At 43.1% G+C, this 21,691-nt stretch overlaps 1 protein-coding gene across 7 annotated transcripts in view; it reads right to left on the bottom strand.

Annotated features, from left to right (window-relative positions):
* CUX1 (cut like homeobox 1) overlaps positions 1-21,691 on the bottom strand; it is a 176,772-nt gene that overhangs the window by 79,668 nt on the left and 75,413 nt on the right. Inside the window, exon 1 of one of the 7 annotated variants that reach the window (XM_021415474.1) lies at positions 12,230-13,276. The exons of the other annotated variants lie outside the window; for them this stretch is intronic. The gene's annotated coding sequence lies outside the window, so the exon portion shown is untranslated. Of the gene's footprint in view, positions 1-12,229; positions 13,277-21,691 lie in introns of those variants that run through there. 7 annotated transcript variants of the gene reach the window in all.

Here is a 21,691-nt window from a genome sequence, read left to right as displayed (position 1 = left end):
ATATCAGAATGCAAAACAACACACTATAATACAATGTAATTACAATTTAAGCTGATAAATCCAATACAATGAGAGAGAATGTCCCAAAATCAAGGTAGGTCTTACTCTAATACCGACGATAAGACGGCTGGGGAGCGAGGTGCTGCCGGGACGAGACGGGCGGAAAGAACAAGGTCTTGTGATCTGCGAGTTTTTATCTTTCCCTCTGGCCAGAAAACAGTAACAGAGGAGCAAAGTCCCCTGGGGAATGTAGTAGTCCTTCTCTTCTGAGAACCAGGTACATACACTACATGGTGTTATGGTGTGGAATACCAATAACTGAAAATCATAAAACCATGACACAGGGTTTGGCCATTTCTGCTGTCTATTCGCGGAGCTTTCGATGTCAGTTAATTTCTTAAAGAATTAAACAGACCAGCTATCATTTGTGCAATATTTTACAAGACGTGGTCAATACTGGCTTGATCCAAAAAGGTGCTTTGCACTGATGGAAGAGAACAAGGAATGGCCTCAGAAGCGGAGCTGTGCACATTCTCATGCATTTTCATGATTTGGAATCTATAGGATTCCTACAATGAGCAAAATCCTCAGCAGAAAGCAACAAGTCAGTGCTACTGCAAAACCAAATTCAGTAGGCCAAGAGTTTTGCCTGACACCCTGAAATCTTGCATGCTGTTTCCTATGATGCTCTACACAGAGCTGAGTCAGCAGCTAAAATAGCACATTCTCCCGTAAGCCCGAATACAAATAAAGCACTATTTCCTATCGATTGTTCCTATAATGTTGTTTGGACAGTATCTATTGTAATAGTATCAGCTGTCCCATCTGTGCTTTGTAGCTGCCCCCCAGTGCTACATCCTCCTACAATATTTCTAGGTCACTCCCTTGTCTCCTAAACATCATCTCCTCCCTTCCCTGCTCACAAATGGCAATACGGATCGTGGATGCTTTCCAGCAACGTGGACATGGATGCTCAACCAGCAAGTGCACAGGGAGCTGCTGCTCTCCAAGTGCATCCCTCCACTCACATGGAGTATTTGTCTGTCTTTCCTACCCACTCCCAATTCCTACCAGAGACACCAGAACTAACTGTCCTGCGGATTTTTAATGCTGTTAATTTCCACTGAAGTCAATCACAAGTTAATTTAGGAGGTTAGCTGACCAACTGCACGCTGAGCACCCAGCAGGTTGGCAGTAAAGCAGACCACAAGGCCACGGAAGCTCTGTTTCCTTGGGAAGCCGGGCTGAAAGCTGTGCTCCTGCAGTGCTAGGGCTGCCTGTTCTGCTCTGCTCCCACTGCACCATGGCAGAAATTGCCAGTTTTGCTTCTGCTTGAAAAAAAAAAAAAAAAAAAGTGTATCGAGTACAAAATGAAAACTTCCTTAAAGACCAGTCACTGATTACCTATGCTGCTCTACAACTTGCATAAGCTGTTTCGTAACTGCTTCTTCAAATACCTAACAGTAACAATAATGGACATTATGTGATTTTGGAAATAAATCATCTGCAGCATTTACTTATTTTTACTGCTGGAGTTAAAACAGATCACATTTCCAAAATTAGAGACCTTGATTGGAGGCACCCTAGGTGCCATTCCTTTTTAAGGGAATGGTGTATTTTAAACCCTGAAGAATCAGGAAGAATGCTCTATGCTTTGATTAAAGATCCTCTAAATACACACACAAATATTTTAGCTGAATAATATCACTAGAGTTACAGTATGTGAAATGAGTACACATGGCTGGGCAAGCTCATGGCTTTTTGTTGATGATTTCTTTTTTGCCTTTTTTTTTTTTTGTCAGAATCATCACGTACCTCTGAAAGACGACCAGATTTTGAATGGTTAAAATCACAAAATGGACAATCTTCTCTCATTCTATATGAATGCTAATATCACATATTTCTGTATGTTTGTTTGCTCTCAAACAAAAATAGCCTCAAAAATTGGACGCCGTTCACAATTTTTACTATAGCAACGTACCAGATTCATCTTCAGGAGCTTCTTTCAGAGACACTCGGCATCTCCTGCCCTTAACTGCAAAAAGAGCTCGGTAATTTGGAAAATAAAGATAACTATTAATTTCTCCACTCGTTTATTTTGTATCTTTGTCCATCACTGTAAGAATCTATAAAAAGCTTTCCTTTAACTCAGCCTATATTCAGTGAAACAGATTTAAATCAGTTTGAAAATAAAACAGTACAGCGAGGCAGTTTTATGTACACGTGTCACTCCGCAGGCATATATCAAGGGAAAATTACTGTTTACCACTGCGGCAATGACAGAACATCAGCTCCTACCTTATGGAGAACAGTAATTTTCCAGTGGCCTGGACAAGTATTAAGGTAAATATAAGGGAAGAAAGAAGAGAAAGCCACACCTGTCCCAATCTTAGCCGAAAAGCTCCAGTTCTCTCTATTCTATTACACCTGACTTTGGTAATTGGCACTATGAAGACTACAACAGCATCCTCTGGCCTTTTGAAGGATCTGCTGGCATGAAACAAGATAAAACACATCCAGTCAGGCTTAACAAGCTCCTTCTGTATCTCTTCAAGCATTTACTAACTGGTACCCAAACATGCTAATATCCTGCTTCCCTACCTGGTCAACTGCTCCCATAGCATCTGGACATTGCATTATCATTAAGCACAACAAAACCAAAAATATTTACTGATAGAATCTGTATGAAAATACACCTTATTTTTTTCTTTTTCCTTTACTTATTTTAAAGATGTGCACTTTGTGCACGAGAAAGGCTAAATGTTGACTCTGCAGCAACACAGCATTCAAGTGGGAGATGTATTTGAATGCTTTAGTGCTCTTGGCTGTAGAAGTGAATATAGGTGATGTGCCTATTCTCTGCAAGCTACTGAAACAAGTATTTCCTTCTGGCTATTGAAGAAAACTGCATTACATGCTCTCTGATAAAGGCAACTGATGTCCTTCTATCCAATAAATGGGCTGAAAATAGCATAAGCTACGATGGGGGATGTGTTATACTGTACATTTCGAGCAGGCTTTACCTTTCCCATGAGCTATGCTGAAGATAAACAGCCAGGATGATTGCTATCTTTACAATAACGTATCCAATTACAAATAGAGTTTTCTCTCTTCCCAATTTGTTCTAGCTTTGTTCTGAAAGGAAGCACTACTTCTGTCAAACTGCAGTTATGTCACCGTTCTGCAGCTTCAGTTTATCGCTATCAGCACGAATCTTGCTGACCTGAGTGACAAAGCTGGGAAAAAAAAAACCCAACACAACAACAACAACAACAACAAATCAGGCAGAGAGAAACAAAGGAGGGAAGGGAAACACACTGAACTGAGAACGCAAACAGGAGCAAGGAGAAAAGGCAGGTACTGCCTAAATCTGCACAACAAGCACAGCTCATTAGTACTTAAGGGAGAGTGATCACCTGAGTCACAGAACGACCTCCCAGTCTCCAGATGAAAGCGCTGCCTGCCTCGCTTCCCCTGCCCTACTCCAGCCCTGCTCTCACCCCAGTGGGGCATCCTGAGGAGCAGCCTCAGCCTCCACTTGCTGGCGGGTAGGCTGGCCCCAATTAGCTGCTGCGTGGGAACGAAGCAGCACAGCTTCACGCCAGTCGCTGGGACCAGCAGAGCAGCTGGCATGTATTATTTTTACATCTTTGCTGAATACGTAAAAGCTGCTCTGTCCTTTTCTAACTTAAGCCTTCAGTTGCATTGTATGGTAAGAGATGCTCGCTGATACGATTGACAGAGTGCCTGTCTACACGGAATCAAAACTAGGTATGTATTAGACAAAGAAATTACTTAAAATAATTGTTGGTAAAAACCAACAACACTAGGTACTACTGCGGGCCCTTGGAGGACGACAGTGCAATATTTTCTAATTTAACCTTTTAGAATTTTATTTGCAGAAGCACTTTTCCTGTTCTCTATTTCCCTTTCAACAGTTGTTAGCCTTTAAAAAACTGCAGAAGTGAAATAGCTCCGGGCCTGACAAGTATTGTAGGCTGTGCTACGGAACTGTTTGATTATTCTGTTTCAACCTTTTATGTAACAGGTTTAGTATTCCCACAGAAGTGACGTTTGAACTGGAAATAGTCTTCTGTTGCTAATGGTAGCTCCTCAAACCGTTCTGCTATAACCAGAGAAACACTGATGTCACAAGCCTCCGCAGCGGACAAAAACCATCCCTGCTAACTGTATGAACAGCTGCAGCAGAGAAAGGAGGTAAGGTAATGCAGATCTCCCTTTTGGATATGCTTATTTTTTCATGCAGTTCTAGCTCTATTAGAGCATGTGTCTTGGAGTCACAAGACCAGTATATGGTTCATGACTAAGTTGACAGCACTCAGATCCTCACGTGGCGAGCTGGCTGGTCTGTAAGCTGCCGAGCTGGCCCCACAGGCTGGATGTGAACTGGGTTGCACCTGCACACCAGGGTGCATGCCTGATGGGACGCTACGGGGACACAGTGGCTGCAAAGATGCAGCTTGTCTGTCTCAGTCTGCTGGGACCAATTGTGCACTTCCCTGTTGCACAAGCATGTGCAAGGGCACAGCTACACAGCAGGGTAATTTCCCCTCCTGACACATTGGACATTTTGTGCAAGCTCCTGCACTGTATGTGTAAGAGTTTTAAACTTTCCAAACAAAGCGTATCTAGCCTTCCTCTGTTTTCCCTAGGCTTAGCTCCTTTTACGGCATTAAGTAGTAAATCAGTAATTCAGGGAACCTTACTGTGCTCCTGAAGTGTTTGTTAAACAAACAGAGAGGATAGGGCCAGACTCGCTGGCCCCTTGCGCTGCACACAGCCCAGGCCACGCAGTTTCTTCCAGAGCTGTGATGTACTCAGTACAGCAATCCTCACTGCAGCACCTAAACAACTTCAGGCAGAAAAGATGAGCCAACGGGAACTAACTACAAAAACTGGGGGGGAAAAAAGAGGTTGTATTCAAAAGTTTAGTTAGTACAGACATCAGACATGAGATTACCAAAGAAATGGTAATAAAGATGCAAGAGAAAGAGCAAGGCTTACATACTACACACGCACATTCATCAAATGGAGAGGTTGTTGCACAGTGACCTGGATGAGCACTGTGTGCACCCGGCCTGGCTCTGCGCTGACATCGCACCACGGCATCGCTGCCGATGCAGTGACAAAAATCAATCCAGCAGGCAGCAAGACAAACAAGTCATCGGCATCGCAGCTCAAATATGGTTTTGATCAATAACAGAAAATTAAGTCCTACTCCTTTGCCAAGAAAATAGATTATTTAATCAGAGTACAGGCGGAGAGAGGTGTTACATAATCCTAAGCAGTTCACTATGCTGTATTTAATGGCCACTGCCTTTCAGAGAGGGTGAAAGTACACCCATTATCGGTTCAAGCCCCATGCTGCAGTGGTGTTCTGCTGCATTAAGCTGGTCCAACATACTCAACATGAAGGTATCATGTGTTTAAAACCACAGCAACAACTGTAACAGGCTGAGGAACTGGGAAAAGAGAAGAAACTCACTGCTGTTGTCAGGAATCATCCAGCAGGGTCAGAGGATCACGAGAGGTTCTGAAAGAGTTCCAGCTAAAACTTATACACCAGGGGATCTATAATACTGCCTCCAGCTTTCTCAATCTTCTGATTACCTCAAGTTTTCCATCGAAGGATCAAACATCAGCATAGCACATTTGCACATCACGACTGGTTGCTTTTCACAGTTATTTTTGTGACCTCTTAGCAATAAGCAGAGGAATTTGAGGAATTTGCAGAACACACTGAAAATCACTGATGTAGACCATCAACACAGGGCTCGCTCAGTAGCACCACAGCTGAGGGCCTTGCACCACTCCCCAAACCCACAGGATCGTAATTAAAGGCTCAGAGAAATGCTGGTCTGTGGGTAGTCCCCCAGATGTCAAAAAAGGAACCATCAGTGCCATTGTCCATCTGTCTGTCCCTCCACCTCTCCCATCAACCAATGTATGCTGGAAAAGAAGAGTGCAGTTAGTTCTGAAGTCAAGCACTTCTGGCTTTAATGGTTTCAGATAAAGAAAAATCAAAAAAGGAATTAGAAAAAAAACAACTCTTCAGTGATTTGCTCGCAGACGATTCAGGCTTTTAAGCAGAAGTCAAAGAAAAGTGCATATTCCTAGCTGGAACTAACTAGAGCAGAAAAAAAAGAATGTCTAGCAGAATGGCCAATGATCAGATTGGTACTATCCACTTCTCATACTAGTTTTGGTATCAAAAGCAACAAGTACTTATGTCAGTGGGTATGTGCATCGGGTTTACAGAGCTGCTTCGCTCAGTGTGGGTGCCCAGCGATGGCAGCTCTCCAGGCACTGAATGCACAGAGGCCAGGGAAGGTGGGATTCTCCATGGCCATGCCTTCACTGTACATTTTACTCTGGGATATTCATTTTAGACATTCAGAAGAACAAAACATTTCATGCAGACTAGAAGTTCTTAGTGGTCGCTGCATTTTATAAAGATAAGAAAACAAGCATGATAAACTGAAATCAAACAGCATGACTGCAGTGTAACAGATACCTTAGAGATCCCTCAAATGTTTAGGAAAGCTAGAGAGGAAAGAAAGCACTATGCCCATTAAAAATAATAATAATAAAAGATAATTATAGCTGGCTCCAAATGTTAACAATTTAATAGTTACAGGATCTAAGTACTGTAAATGACTAATGCATGCAGCAAATGTATTCGTAACAGTGTGCAAAACAAAGCCCTTAAATGTAGATAGCTCTGGAAAAAAAGGATAAACTGTTTTATAACAGAAACTCTGAAGCACACAACATTGAGAAAGTCTGTTGTTGCCAGTCACGAGAGGAAGGCAATACAAGATCTCTGCCACTTGCCAAGGCGATGGGAAGACCAATAACGTGCAATCTGGGAACTCCAGAGACCTGCACGACCAGAGGAAAACCGCTGCATCTTTATACTCCTGAGAAGAATGAGACATTTTATAATCCACACAAAAAGTCACTGAGCAGCGTATTTCCGAACAGGCAGCCACACAGAAAGATTATGGACAAATTTAATTGACTGCAAACTGGAAGAACTGTCAAAGTTCTGCAGGTTAGTTACTACATGCCGTCCTGCGTGCACGTTTTGTGACAGCGATGGTCACAAATACAACTTCAATCCACAGCCTCTCACTTCTACTCTTCATAAACAATCAACACTTACCCTAAAGAATTAGGGAAACATGAGCATGGAATCAATCCATTCCTCCGAGGTATGTCTTGTAAATAAGTACTAATTGAATGTTGACTTTATTCAACTAGAAGAAGCTGGTGTGCATCTCATGGAGTAGCCACTGGGTGCCGGTTGAAGTTACCCTATGGGGTATTTCTGCTGGGTGCAGAAGGGTGGCCCCAGCTGCAGGACAGCTCAGCATCCCCCATCTGAACGAGAGCACTGAAGCCATTTGCACTCCAAACAAATGGAGACCATCACTTATCTTCCTAAACAAACAGCAACGCGGGTTACTCCTTCCTGCCTCTGCTTAGGAACTTCCCAGTGCTGCTGGCTAATGAGCAGCGTCCCTCAGGCGCACCGGCTGGAGCTCCGGACGTGGATTTATCAAGCAGGGAATTAGCAGAAGCCACAGATAGCAGGAGCTGTCTGGCCCTCATTTCCTTCGTGGATGGTCTGCTACTGAGCCACAGGCAGCAGCTCTGCTAGCTGAAACTCACTGGATATTTCCTATTATCAAAGAAAGAAATTCTGTTGAGTAATGCTTTCATTCAATTTGCTCACAATGTCCTCTGTTGACGAATATATCTGATTTCATGTAAATGTGATTAAATAAATCAGACAATGCTAGGCTGTGTCAGTCTCAAGAGGTTCTAGTTCAAGATGTGAAACACTTGTCCCAGAAAGCACAACCTGAACTAAGCCTGGTGCGTTATGGATTTTTATTACCTCTTCATCACAAAAATACCCTGGTCACCTCCTCACTGACACGAGTGTAACACCAGAACTACAGATTTTGCTTGCACTGCCACGTGGATTCCAAGGTTTCTGCAGTATCTAAAGACTGAAGGAAAAGGAAACGAAAAGGAAAAAAAAAACAGAAGATGGAAACATTCTTGTAAAGTAATTTGACTTATTTGGAGCTCACGGCTTTTAGCACACAGAAGGATCAGGTAACAGGGAAACGAGGGCCGCGCCTGACACCGCCTGATAACAGGAATCGAAAAGAACAACGCTGAAATCCAGGCTGTTCATAATCAGCTGTCTACGCATGATGTTACAGGTCTAATCTGAAGGAGCCTGAGTGCTCAACCTTCATCTGCTGCGCAGAAGTTCACGTTACACCATCCTCTTTGAGAAGGAAAGGAACATCAGCCAAAGAATACAGTGATCCCACGCCACGTACTCTTTGTAAAATAAAAAAGCCTTTTGGAAAAGCTATCAGCTGAACAGCAGCGTGATTAAGAAAAGGAACTGTGTCTGGCAACACGACCTTTCTCCTCTGCTCGCCACCAGCCTGCCTCGCTCTGGGAGCAATGCAGTGACAGGGTTATCACCCCCAGCACAGCGCGCCGACAGAGCTGGTTCCTGGTTTCCAGGTACCAGGGAGTGACACGGCAAGGACGTGACTTCTTTCTTCCTGGTGGTATAGCTCAAATTAATTTCAGATAGAACAAAACAACAACAAAAAGAGCAACCTTCCTTCTGCTACAGTCACCTCGTGTTAGGTGCGCCTCCTGACAGGAGGCAAGGATTCCAGCTCTCTATCACAAGCCCCCAGCTCTGCACTCCCATCTCCCACACAGCTCTGGTCGCTGCCCTGCAGGGATGAGGGATCCCCAGCGTGCGCATTGCTGGGACGGATTGCACCCAGAGCTGCAGCCCTGCATGGAGCTCTGCCTGCACAAGCGCCGCTGCCACCAGGGCGATGCCGCGTTAGCAATTAACGAATGCATCGGGGCTCGTCCATGCCCCTTTGTTCCACAGTTTGCAATCAAATGGCAGACACCGCACAAGCTGAACGCTAACACAGAGAAACTTGGTATCTTCAGCAAGTTGGGGACAACAGTAAACAACTGAGCCGTAAGCAGAACATTATTTTCTCTGATACCATACACAGAAGCCACTGTTTAATTAAAACTAAGCTGCTTAAGCCATTAAACTGGCAAATGGCTACAGCCAATGCCTTGTCAGTTGTTAGCATTCACGTAGCAGGAGCTGTTTGTTGTCACACTCAGATGGCAAGTTGTAATGCTAATGCACATTTCCCTACTGGCTCCACAAATCTGAAACAACCCGGGATTGTGAAGTTATTAAAAGTGCTGCTGTATATTACTGAGGAATACTTTCTTACTGTGATCTGCAAAGACACTAATACTACGCGCTCAGCCGCGATTTAATTATTTCAATCTCCGTCCTAAAAATATAAGCCATTCTAGTAATTTACGTGCATTTTTAAAAGCAGAACTTTCTTCTGGCTTTGAGCCCCCAGCTGAAGCCATCATCCTCACTTCCCCAGTGTAAGAAGTCCAGACAGATTCTGTATCCCCTGATCCAGATACTGCGTATCTCAACTTCAAAATCTTTAATTAAAAAGAATAACTTACAGCAGCCAATTTTCTCTGATCACATGCAATTAAAAAAAAAAAAATAATCAAAGATTTATCTTAGGTCAGGACCAGGAAAAGATCATCCTGGCCACCCAGGCAAACTTCAAAGCCACAGGAAGGGAGCAGCACTGAAAGCTGAGAGGCTCTGGAAGCCCCTCTGCATATTGCTTGAATTTAGGTCAAGAGAGCGAGCATCAGGCAGCGGCGTTGCTGGGATTTGGGACAGGAGACTCTGCCTCTTGTCCTCTGGAGCCTTCGTTCCCTTCCCCCAGAGGGGAAGGACGGTGGCAAGGAACTTTTAGAACAGTTGAAGGCACTGAAATTGTTGATCTTTTCACTTCCTCCGAGTCACGCTCCTCAACCTTACCACTATGCACGTTAGAATTTGCTACAACTCATTACATAAACGTTTCCACTTCGACTCAGTAAAAGCAACAGACTCATGCATTACAGCATCACACAGGTAAAATAATAGAAAAATGCTATGATGCTTAAAGTCACCCACTGAAGTGAGCTAAAATGCCCACGCTCTGGGGCAGCCAGTGGTATTGCAGCATTATTAGTACAGCAGATGTCACATGCATCTTCTTCATCTGGTGCGGTCTTCAGGAAAGAATATTTCCATTCATCACAGACTGACCTAATGGATGGGTGGCACTGCTCAAATGAATGGTCAGCAAGTGCATTTATTTTCTTCTATTTATGTACATTTATTTTTACGGGCTACAATGCAAGCATCAGAACAGCACTTCCACTTTTCTATCCAAGGACTGAAAGACCATCCACATTAATAAAGCCTTCCCTTACCCCATGTGCCCTTTTTACATATGGCAAAACTGAGTCATCAGACTTGTTTTAGGTAGCATAACTTGACACAACAAAAATAAGAGGTAAGAGCTAATTACCAGTATAGTAATGAAAACAGTAGTGTCCTTTCCCTAAGTCTTGAACATTGTATCAAAATACAAGGCTTTTTTTTTTTTTTTTTTTTTTTTTTTTTTTTTTTTTTTTACAGAAGTTAATAGATGCCTAGATCTACTGAATGAAATGATGGGATTTCTCTGCATTTAGCAACAAGCTTTGAAAACCTTGATCTCGTGAGTCAACGATAACAGTGGGGGGAAGTGAAGGCAATCTTGGGCCTATAACCAATAAGACAAGCTGCTTAAAAGACCTCACCTGAAATAAATGTGTACATGTCTCACCAGAGCAGAGATGCTGATTTAGGATTAAAAAGTGTAAATGTACTTCTGTGGTATCAGTTGAGAGCAACTCGCATGTTTCATTCGCAAGGGCTTAAGGCAAATGGTTTAACATCACCAGAGCACAAACCCCCTCCTAAGCCTTTCTCCCAAATGCCATTAACACCTCTGCATGTTCTGTGTCCCATCCAATTCTCTCTGGCTTACATCAGTTCTATCACAATTTAAATACATCAAACTTCTTTTCCATTATCAAAGTTGAACCTACAAATGCAGCATTCTTCTCTCAACAAAATCCTGCCAAGGTCCCCCAAAGGCCAGTCCCGGCTGCGACACGCTCTGCTGCCAAAAGAGCTGTCTACAAACACCCCAAAGACTGTGCAAACAGACTTTAAAGGATTTGGAGAGGAATATTCCCCCAGATAATACAACAGGACGGGTATTGTTTAATAAGTAAAGGAATGATTTAGAAAAGCTGATGAGCAGCGGGTGCAGTGGCATGAACAGAACGGGAGAATTATTCAAGTTTAGCAGGACTGCAACAAAACGATCTGGAAGAACATTCCTACAGCAAATTCATCTACAGCTATGCATTTTAAAGCTATTTCAGTTTCTTCCCCTTTCTGGACGTCCAGCATAGCAGCACGGGTCTTTATCAGAGATCAGACACCAGGCAGGGCAGCGCCCATATACCCAGCACAGAATGACTGCATTACTGTTGAGCCGAGGAAAGTAAATAGCCTTAGAAATTCCTTTTGTTAGAGGAAGAGGGAAAAGGCTAAAAACACATATCACAGATAGTTTCTGGAGTCAAATTCCAAGTTATTCTGCTACTTTTCCAATGCAGAAGTATCTGGAATCCTTCCACCCACGGCTGTATTAATCTACAGGGAAATTAACTGCTACAGCAGTCGGAAATGTAGGGGTTAACTCTGACTGCTGTCGAATGCCCCAAGTCTGTGCTCTGTTCATCAGAGCATTAAATCTGAAAGCTCAAGAGAGTAGTGCAGCCGTGCTGCAAGGGCTGTGTTATAAAGTTCTGCATTAAAAATTCATATCGGAGGCTTGCCACAGTACTCTGCTCTGGCTGAAAGGAGAGCTGCCGGGGAAATATTAGACACCCCACTGTCTTTCTGGCAATTGGAGACATTCCTCAACAAACAGCACCTCAGGAAGGGAATGAAAGGGCAAACAAACCGTGAAACAAATCAATGAGTTCAATTATCTCTCTCTCTCACAGAAAGGAAACTTTTCATTTTTAAGGCTGTTTCATGAAATCTTTTAATGACGGCCCTGAACGAGGATGCTGGGCACTGTGGGTGCAAGCCCAGCTGCTTGGCGGTGCTTTTTGTTTGTTTTACATGAGACACAGGTTCCCAGCCAGCGAGGGTGAAGCACAGCGCAGGGCAGAGCCATCCCTCCCCTAGAACCACTCCACTCACCCTTCGCATCACCGTGACCACGTGGGATAACGGGCTGGAGGAGCTGCTAGCTGCTTTCCCTGAAGTGTCTCCAGCAAAGAGTGAATTTAGATTTATTAAGATGGTTAGCGACTGCATGGTTAAGTTATGCACTCCTCACTGCTGGTTAAGGCTGCATGCATTTCACAGCAATTTATGGCAACCCAGCTGGTAAGACGACATGGTTGGCAATGACAGTGATGGGTGTTACATTTTAATGAAAGGCAGATGTGCCCCTCAGGTTATCTGATGTAACCACTGTGTTCGGGCAGGTTAATAACACAGGCACAGTAAATGGAGAAATACGCAGGAAATGAAACATCAGTAAATAGTTTCTTGAGGACCCGTGGAAAGAAAGCTACCTGTTTTACAATCTTCCCCTGCACCAACAGTAACAGAAAGATTCACTCTTCCCAGCGTTGAATTTTGAATCAAAGGTGAGCAAGATGGAAAACGCTGCCCTGGTGCTACACAGATAAATGTGTGTATGCGAACATCATTCATTTTGAGTAACTGGGCACAAAAAGACCACTACGGGCAGGGTGATGGAATTAACAAAGTTCTAAGAAACTTTACAAGGCTTTTTTCAGTTTTAATCTTTTGTTAGAATGCTTTCTTTTGTGTAAGACAAATAAATATTGCTTTGTACTTAAGGCTACAGCTTGTGTATCACTGCAGGGATGCTGTCACACACACCTGAAGGGGAATGGTTACAGGTGTCCAACTAAATGAGGCCCACCCTCATTAGCACAGTTGGAAACCCAAGTGACTTTAATGCAGTGCTCCTGGTTAAGAGTGGTTCACTCCCATTAGTTCACCAGGAGGATGGCAGTTTGTCATCTAGCACGTGCAGCCCAGAGAGAATCAAAGAGAAACCAAACCAAGCCCAAAGTAGCTTACAAACCCCCACAAATACATAAAAAATCTAGTGGGGGTGGGGAGGAATCCCTCATTCATTGAGTTTAAAGTTCATTAGTTAGAGAGAAAGAATCAGACAGGTTCTATAATCAGTGATTACAAGTAACCAGAGACCACCTGCTACAAGCCACTGAAAGCCTGCTACGAAAGATCAGGAACCCTAAGGCAGCGTCTCAGTCAAATTCACTTTTTGTTCAGAAGTTGTTGTGAACAGGCACTTGGAACTCACGAGATTCAATCAGCGAGCATTCAGCCAGCATCAAGAAGCTGTATCTAAGTGAAAAAAGGGAAGGAGCAGGCCTTCCTTCTAGCTGCTGCCTTCCGAGTGCTGATTCTTGCTGCAGTACTGACTGCCCTTCGCTGCCTGACCAAACTCCGTGTGACTCCATTTCCCAGCATGCTGAAAGAATGGGAGGAGAGGCTGTCAGAGCCAAAAAGCAGTTAATTAGCCTCTGCTATGATCTGCCCCTGCAGAAACACACTAGATAAATGGTAAGGGTTAGTAATATCAGGCTTACAGGATTGTAAACGCATTTGTTTATTTAATGCTTTACATGAATGCTAATGAAGTTATTAACAGGCCTGCATGTTGTCTATTGTTTTTCTTGGTGTCAGTGCCTGCACCACACTGCCTTATCCCTCCTGCTCCACGAGCTGGCCAACATCTTTCTCTTCCAAATCCCTGAATTAGTGCTCAGTCTTGGCTCCTAGCTCCTCATGTTTGGGATTATCGCTTTCTTACTCAGAGACAGAATTTTAAAAATCACTTTCATTAAAACATACTTTAAAAATCTTAAGATAATGAGATCCGTTTTCATCATACCAGATATTTTCTGGGGCATACAAAACTGCAGTCTCACGTGGTGTTCTTGTCTTTTAACTGAGATCAGAGGATACAAAAGTGAGACAATATTTCTTAGGTCTCATTAAGTGAAGTCTCCAGGATGAGGCAGGACAAGCATCTCTGATGTCCAACACTGATGCTTCTCTCCGAGCTGTGCTTCAGCCACAGGCATTGAGGATACGGGTTAAAATGGAAATAAAAGATTCACGTCAGGTGGGTAGAAGAAATCCTTCTCAGAAATTTTAAAGCTCCAGCAGTGGTGGAGGCCATTCATCCTGCAGCCTTCGCCCTGAGCTACATGAACAGCTGAAAGGTCCCAGCATAGAATGACAGAATCACCAAGGTTGGAAAAGACCTCTAAGATCACACAGTCCTATCGTCCACCTACCACCAAATTTCCCCACTAAACCATGTCCCTTAGTATAACATCTAAACGTTTCCTGAACACAAAATCAACAGTACCAATGGATAACATGGTGAAAACTAATTGGAAATACACTTTTAAAGCAACTATGGATAGGATAATGCCCTCGTTTGTGCAGTAAGGTGGCTTACAGCTGTAGTGTCACAGTAACTTTTTAAGGTAGGGAAGGGATAAGACACATTTATGAACACATTTAATGAGATGCTGAAAAACCCGTCTAATGAGGACACAGCATATGGATACTTTAATGAAGGTTGTGCCAGATACAGTCACTGACAGTAACTATGAACATGTTCCTGTTTCTGGAAGACAGACAAAAAAAGAAAATGAAAACAAACGAGTCATGGAAGCTGCTCAGGTGGAACAAGGCGAGACACAGGGGAGCAGATTCCCAGCTCCCAGGGCACACATGGCTTCCCAAAGGGAAAGACGATAAACGCAGAAAGAAGAGGCTGTTATCCAGGACGCTGTGTTTTGGTGGTTGGACCCTTGTGAAGTTTCCTCTCCATCTTTTTCCATTTGATGAGGCAGCACAACGTACACTATGTGACTCATTTTTCTCGCCCGCTTTGTTGTTGCGTGGGAGTGGGAAGCACAGCTGGAATCCATCTACTGAGCACGGGGAGAAGAGGGTGAGGTAAATGGCAGTGAGGAAGGCCTACGTGGTAACTGCTGCTTTTGTCAGGCTCGCAGGGAATGCAGGTCCTGCTGGCAGGAAGATGCTCGGGGTCTCTTCTGCTCAGCAGAACAATGCAAAAGCCTGGCGAGGTTTGGCCCCAGCAAGGGCAAGTGAGGACAGACAGGACAGGGCCAACGCTGCCCCTGCCTGCCTCATGGAGACCCACAAAGCAAGGAAGCTCCAACCTTGTCCGTTGGATTGCAGGCCCAGGGCACAGCTGAGCACCCAGCACACAAGCGCAGTGCTGTGAGACCCTCTGCAGCAATGCTCCATATTTATTTAAAGTCTTCCAGCTAAGGATCTCATGTCAACCCAAGGTTACAGATAACATAACTGGGTGATGACTAGAATATGCTGGAATACCCTACGGCTATTTTTTTCTACTTTGGGCTGTTAAATAACACCAGCTTTTAGGCTACACTAGAAAAGGGAACTGAACAGTCTCACTTGAGGTTAAAAAACAAATAAAAACCCTGAAAGGACCTAGGGCACTTCTGTGCTGTCAGAAAGTTACATTAACTAATTACAAGCATTACAAGCCTAGCAAGAGACAACGCAGTCCAGCTAGAGCGCTAACTCCTACAAACTAAACGCTCTATTTCTATGGAGTTCTCAAAAATGCACACTTAAATACAAGAAAATTCTTTTTTGCCAGCTTGTGGTTTATGTTTCTCATGTCTGTGCATTTCTCAATCCCAGCCAAGACCAGACTTGCTCGCCCTGAGCATCGTGCTTGCTCCTCTTGCCTCAGTCTCCCTACCCAAAAGTAGAGGCTAAGAGCAACGTTTCAAAGCACGTCTTTCACAAAGGTTTCCAAGTGTTTCATGGTAATGCAGTAATTCAGTCCTCACATCAAACAGCCTTGAGATTTGAGGGTTTGACTGTAGGCTGAAGCCAGAACTTGACCAACCCTGCCTCCCCCCCCCCAAAAAATGAACAACAACAACAACAAGCTGTTTTGCAGAGGAGCTTTCCAGTCCTGTTTTCACACAGAGCTTTACATCAAGAATCTATGCAGATTTCAAAAGTATTTTCATTCAACTCCACTTCTTGATTTTTAAGAAATATATTAAAGTTACATAGTGATTGTTCTGCTTTGCATAAGGTACAATTAAAACCTTTTTTAAAAAAATCTCAACTTGTAAAATGCATGCAGAGCTTTCTGTAAGATCCAAGACATTCCATTTTTTTTTCCTTTTTTAAAAAAAATTTAGTTCTCTTTAACATCTTCCCTGTATTTTCACCTCCCTGCTATCGCTGTTCCCAGGTTTCACTGACAGCAATACGACCAGAGAATTTAAAGGGAAAAGGCTGTAAGACACACGGCCTATGAAGTTCTCCATCTCCTGTTTTTAGGGAAATCACTTTAAGTACAGCAATAATTCCAGAGACGAGCATTAGAAGTTAATGACTCATCAAAAGAACAGGAAATAGGAAACTTTAAGACCTTAAAGGCACAGCAAAGAGAAGGTATTTCATGTCATGTACAACACAACCATCCTAACTACAGTATTTCATGCTCAATGGGGGGAAGCAGCATTTGAGGACATCTATCACGGTAATTATGTAATGCTGGAGGGAGCACAACTTTATTTTTTATTCAGTCTGACCCTGAGCACCGTCAAAATGGAAGACTACAAACATTTGGAACGTGATATATTGGTATGATCTAGTACTTAAACAAGAAAGGTTTAAAAAAATTAAAGTAAATAATTCATAGGCCAAATTCAATTCTCAGAATATATTGGGAACTATTCCCCTGAAGTCAGAGTTAAGTGAGACTTGTCCCAGTGTAACAGAAGATTTCACATGAATACTTGAACTCTAATTCCGTCACGTAACTTTGGGCAGAAATAATTCTCCTGATTAAAACTGCTGCTCCTGTCTCCAAGCCCTTCCCTACATGCAGAAAGCCGCACATTTAGAACTTTATTCCACACTGGTGCCCGAAGAACAGGTCTGCTGAGCAGCCAGCAGAAGGAGAGCCCTTCACCCCGAGCAGCCACCCGACACAACCGCGTCCTTCTGTCACTGCATTTTGGCACTTCAACCAAAAAACCTCCTCCTGTCCCCAGAACCAGTGACTCATGCACCTTGCACTCGGTGCAGGTAACAGGACGAGTCGCTTGCCTCGCTGCAGCCCTCCTGCCCGCGTTCCAGCATCACCTGCCTCCCTCCCCGGCAGTCCCCATCTGTCACCCAGCTCTGACTTTGTGCAGATTACTTGAGGATTTATTTTCAGGCAGGATACACGGATGGAAACAGGCACTACTCTGTCCTCCTGCTCCTGAGCTTCCACCCATTTGTTTCATTCACTTATTTTGGGTTGCCATGATGTTTTGCTGTAAGCTCTTCAGGGCAGAGATGGCTTCTGTAAGATGAATTCCCACCTCCCTGCCCCCAGCCTCACAGCCTGAGGTGTGTGACCACCGCAAGAGAAGTAATATTAAATATAAATACTGAAATGTTGCGAGCCACGTTTACAGAGTCGGGCCTTAAAACATCAAACATCGCGCTCGTATTGTAAAGCAGGGACTGCCAGCTCGCAGACCACATTTTCATCAACTGCACTCTCGTCATTTCCTGATTTCGTTTTCATTAAAATGTAGTCCAGGATTAAAACCAGTCAGCTGGATCCATGTGGTGGAGGTAATTTGCAATATTGCACCAGTGTTCAATCTTAATGACGCTGCACAAATACGCCCCTCTGTGTCATCCTTTACTATACTGCACAAAAATAATCATCAGCCTGATCTATAAATGGAAAGCAGTTTCCTGCTTCGTATATTGGAAAACAACATGTTATTCTATAAGTTATTAACAGTAATCGTTTTAGGATGAATCCTCTAGTAAATATGACAACGTTTTTCCTCCATTTCATTTCCTACGCACACACCACGTTCAGAAGATCAGAAAGTTGGCACCTCCCAGAAAATCACACAGGAATGAAAGCGGTGGCGAAGCTGCCTCAACCAGCAACCTCAACCCAAACATTTTCTGCTCCGTGTTGTTTTCCAAGGCTTTTTATTGCAGGACTGGGTGCAGTACCTAAAAACCTCACAAGACTATTTAAGGTTTACTGGTGAAAATGTAGCATTTCTGTGAAATTTGATATTTTCTTTCATCAAAGGCAGGGAGCCTCAACCCACATGTTAACAGTAATGTAACAAGCCTACTGCATGTGCTACAACTGAAGATCCTTTTCCAATTAGAATTCATTTACACTGGGGAGAGGAGGGGCAGGAGCAAAGAGGTGGCTCTGGAATTTATTTAAAACTGGAATTGGACCATTCCGGCTTGGAGCGTCAGCAGCTCAGCTGGGAACCTAAACACTCACTAGGACTCTGCTGTGAAACAGAAGTGAAAGAGCTTGTTAGCAAGGAGAACAGTTTGTCCTCAGAAAACTAAGGAAATCCATACGAGAATTTTATTTTTTTTTTCTACGGAGGGCAAAGAAAAAAAATGCCTGTTGTATTAGGGAAAAAAAATCATTTAATTTTCCTGAAACTCAAGCCCGAGTTTGCTTTTCAGTTCCAGCTCTGGTAGAATCTCCAGATCAAACTCATTAGTGTTTGTTAAAACCAGGTTTGCTGATAGAAATGTGTGGGACAGCAAACAAAATCAGTATCAGGCCTCGAGAGAGGATGTGCCTCTTTAATTGAAAAAGGCAGAGTAATCATTCATTTATTTAACCCAGAGATGATTATAATCTGAAAACCTTGAAATCCTCTTACACAACAACTGTTTTGGCAAGCCCCTCTGTGTTCCAACAAATATTAAACTGTGCTTGCCATTTGTCTAAGGAATCTTGTATTAATAAACATGAAGAAGAACACTTTTACCTCCCACACTCAATGACAGAGGAAAACAAAGACCAGCTGTATTCATCAATGGATCCTTGTTCTGCACATAAAGGCTAATTACATTTTACTTCAAGCCTACACATGGAAAACTTTTCTGCTGCCATCTTGTCAAATTCAGCGTCTGATATTCCAGCTGACAGACTGCAATGACTGCACATAATAAACTTCTTTTCGCCGTTAACGCCTTCAGCACCCTGCACTCAGGCTATCTGCGCCGCGCAGCGCCCGGCTGCTGCCAAAGGGAAGGGAGATTTCTGTGAAATCCAGTGAAAGCAGCTGATTTCACTGAAGACTCTAAGTCCAGAATCCAATCCCAGCTGAAGATGCCTCGCTAGCATCGGGCTCAGACAGCTACTTCCATACCTCCCTCTGCACGCAGCGCTTTGAACTGGGACATTCTGAAACCACCAGAAGATAAACAAACAAGCTGACATAGTGATTTCCAACTTCAAGATCACAAACACCAGTCACTAGGATAAAATCCAGACTCCTTCATGCTGATACTGAAGACTTCTTTTTTTTTTTTTTTTTGAAAGCTTTTCACAGTTACAAACAGTTAAAAGACAGATTTACTCCGAAACTGACAATCTTCAAAGCACTTTTAGCTTCAAAAAATTGACAATTATCTTTTCTTTCCTGAAGGCATTCCAATTCATCTGCATCAAATAAGTGTCTGTAAAACTAACAATTCTGGCCTAAGATAAAAATCACATGTTTTTAAAACACAAAATTAAAATTGGCAATACAAGTAGCTTTACAGACTTAGATCAAAAGAGGGTTTCTTTTCAGAGAAGAATCAAACTGTCTTTCACCATTTTTATTGGTGTTTTTTCAACTTTTCTCCCAGCTTTTACAATTAAAATAGATGACTCAATCTCCCTGTCTATATTCAGTTCCCTTTTCATGGCTTTCTAGATTTCCACGTTGCAAAATTTGGGCTACAACCACCACGGACGACTGCTGTTATGCAAGAACTATTCCTGCAATAAATATCCAAAATAATGATAAAATATTTCTGCTGTTATTACAGTCCACAAGTTTGTTTTCACAGTATTTTAGTTTAGGAGATGAAGCACATGCCTAACGCCTGCTTCAGGATTCAGCTCTGTGATCTCTACATTGCAGACCCAGTCTCCATAATCATTCTGCTGCAGATCACAATAAAACTTCTTGCTACTGCAGATCCTACTCACTTGATGCCATTCCCTGTGTTTAGGTAAGAATAGTATTCGAGATCATAAGAAAACATCTCTGTGTGACTCTCCCTGAAAAAATGAAATACACTAGAAGTGCAAACAATCTGCTTAGAGTACATCTTTTGCCCGGTGTAAGATAAACCATGCTACTAAGGCACACAGCATTAAAATCTGAAGCAAACACTGCAAATAAAAGCACTGAAAAAGGTGAGGGGCTAAAAGGCTCCGGGCCTACAACCACTGAGCCCTGACCTCTCTGTTCCTGCAGAAGTGTGCGAGACAAAAATCACAGCAACCACAGCAACAGAGCTGCCAAGCACCAGTTAGGAGCAGAAAGGGAAATAAAGGCAATCTGCAGTAATTTAAGGCTCCATCAGAAGCATCATTAGTATGCGTCTCTTAGAGAAGGATGAAATCAACAAGGGAAAAAAATACATTCGATCACCTTATACAGAACTCAAAGGGGACTGGAGTTACAGGGCAAAACCAAAATTTACTTTGAAGACTACTGTTAATGAATGTAAAAGGTATTTCAACCCCAGACACTGATTCTTAACCGCTGCTGACTGAATTGTGTAAGCTCCAAGCTCGCTGTGTTCTTCAGTGAGGAACTGGATCCTCTGTGCTCACAAAACCATGCTCTAAGAAATTAAAACTTGCTGTGAATTTAAGTGGTCCTGGGAAACCTGGTTCTGCCATGTGCCATACCAAAAAGCCACTTCCCTACAGGCCACAGCAAAGCCATGACACTCCTCTCACCAAGCCTGTGCTCAAGTCTCTCTCCCCCCGGTATGGAGACTGCCAGCAGCCTTCTCCTTCTGTACCTTCTGTACCAGAACAGGTGGCACAGTTGGGAGGAAGGGTTTTCCTCACTGTTCACCCATCACCCACCTACCTGGAAAAGGAGGAGGCACTGATGCCCTGAGTGTGACATGGGCACTTGGCACAAGGGTGTGACTGAGTCTTCCACACCTTGCTCTTACAGAGGTCACCCCTTTCTTTCCCATCTCATTTCCAGTAGAAGAAAGCACTGTATGGACTTAATACTGGGTTTACTGCTGCTCATGAGAATTCCTTCTCATCACTACATTTCCATAAATACGAAGGGTGCAAAGAAAAAAACAGCAGAAATCCATTTTGCTTCTTTTGTTTCCTACTGTTAATAAACCCGAGAGATAATTGAGAACAGTGACCATAAAGAAGACAAGGGTACATATATTTGAGACTACCTCTATGTTGTGCTTGAAAAAAGCAACAATTAGCCAAAAATGTCATTCTGTATAGTTTGGGGTGAATTCTGGAGACAGATGACTGTTATGCCACAACCAGAAAGAATCGGGGTGCTTACCAATGCAATAGATATCCCTGAGTAAACTAACTGTTCTCAGCAAGATTGGAAAATCACAGAAAATACCTGAATTCTGAAAGTGCTCAATTTCTAAATAAAATATGAGACACAGAATAAAAGATGCATAGCAGATGTAGCACCTGAGAATTAAATCAGGAATGCAGCAGCATGT

The sequence above is a fragment of the Numida meleagris genome, chromosome 18, assembly GCF_002078875.1.
Source record: "Numida meleagris isolate 19003 breed g44 Domestic line chromosome 18, NumMel1.0, whole genome shotgun sequence".
NCBI lineage: Eukaryota > Metazoa > Chordata > Aves > Galliformes > Numididae > Numida > Numida meleagris.
The sequence above is the reverse complement of the archived record's forward strand: the minus strand, read 5'-3'. Positions and strand labels throughout refer to the sequence as shown.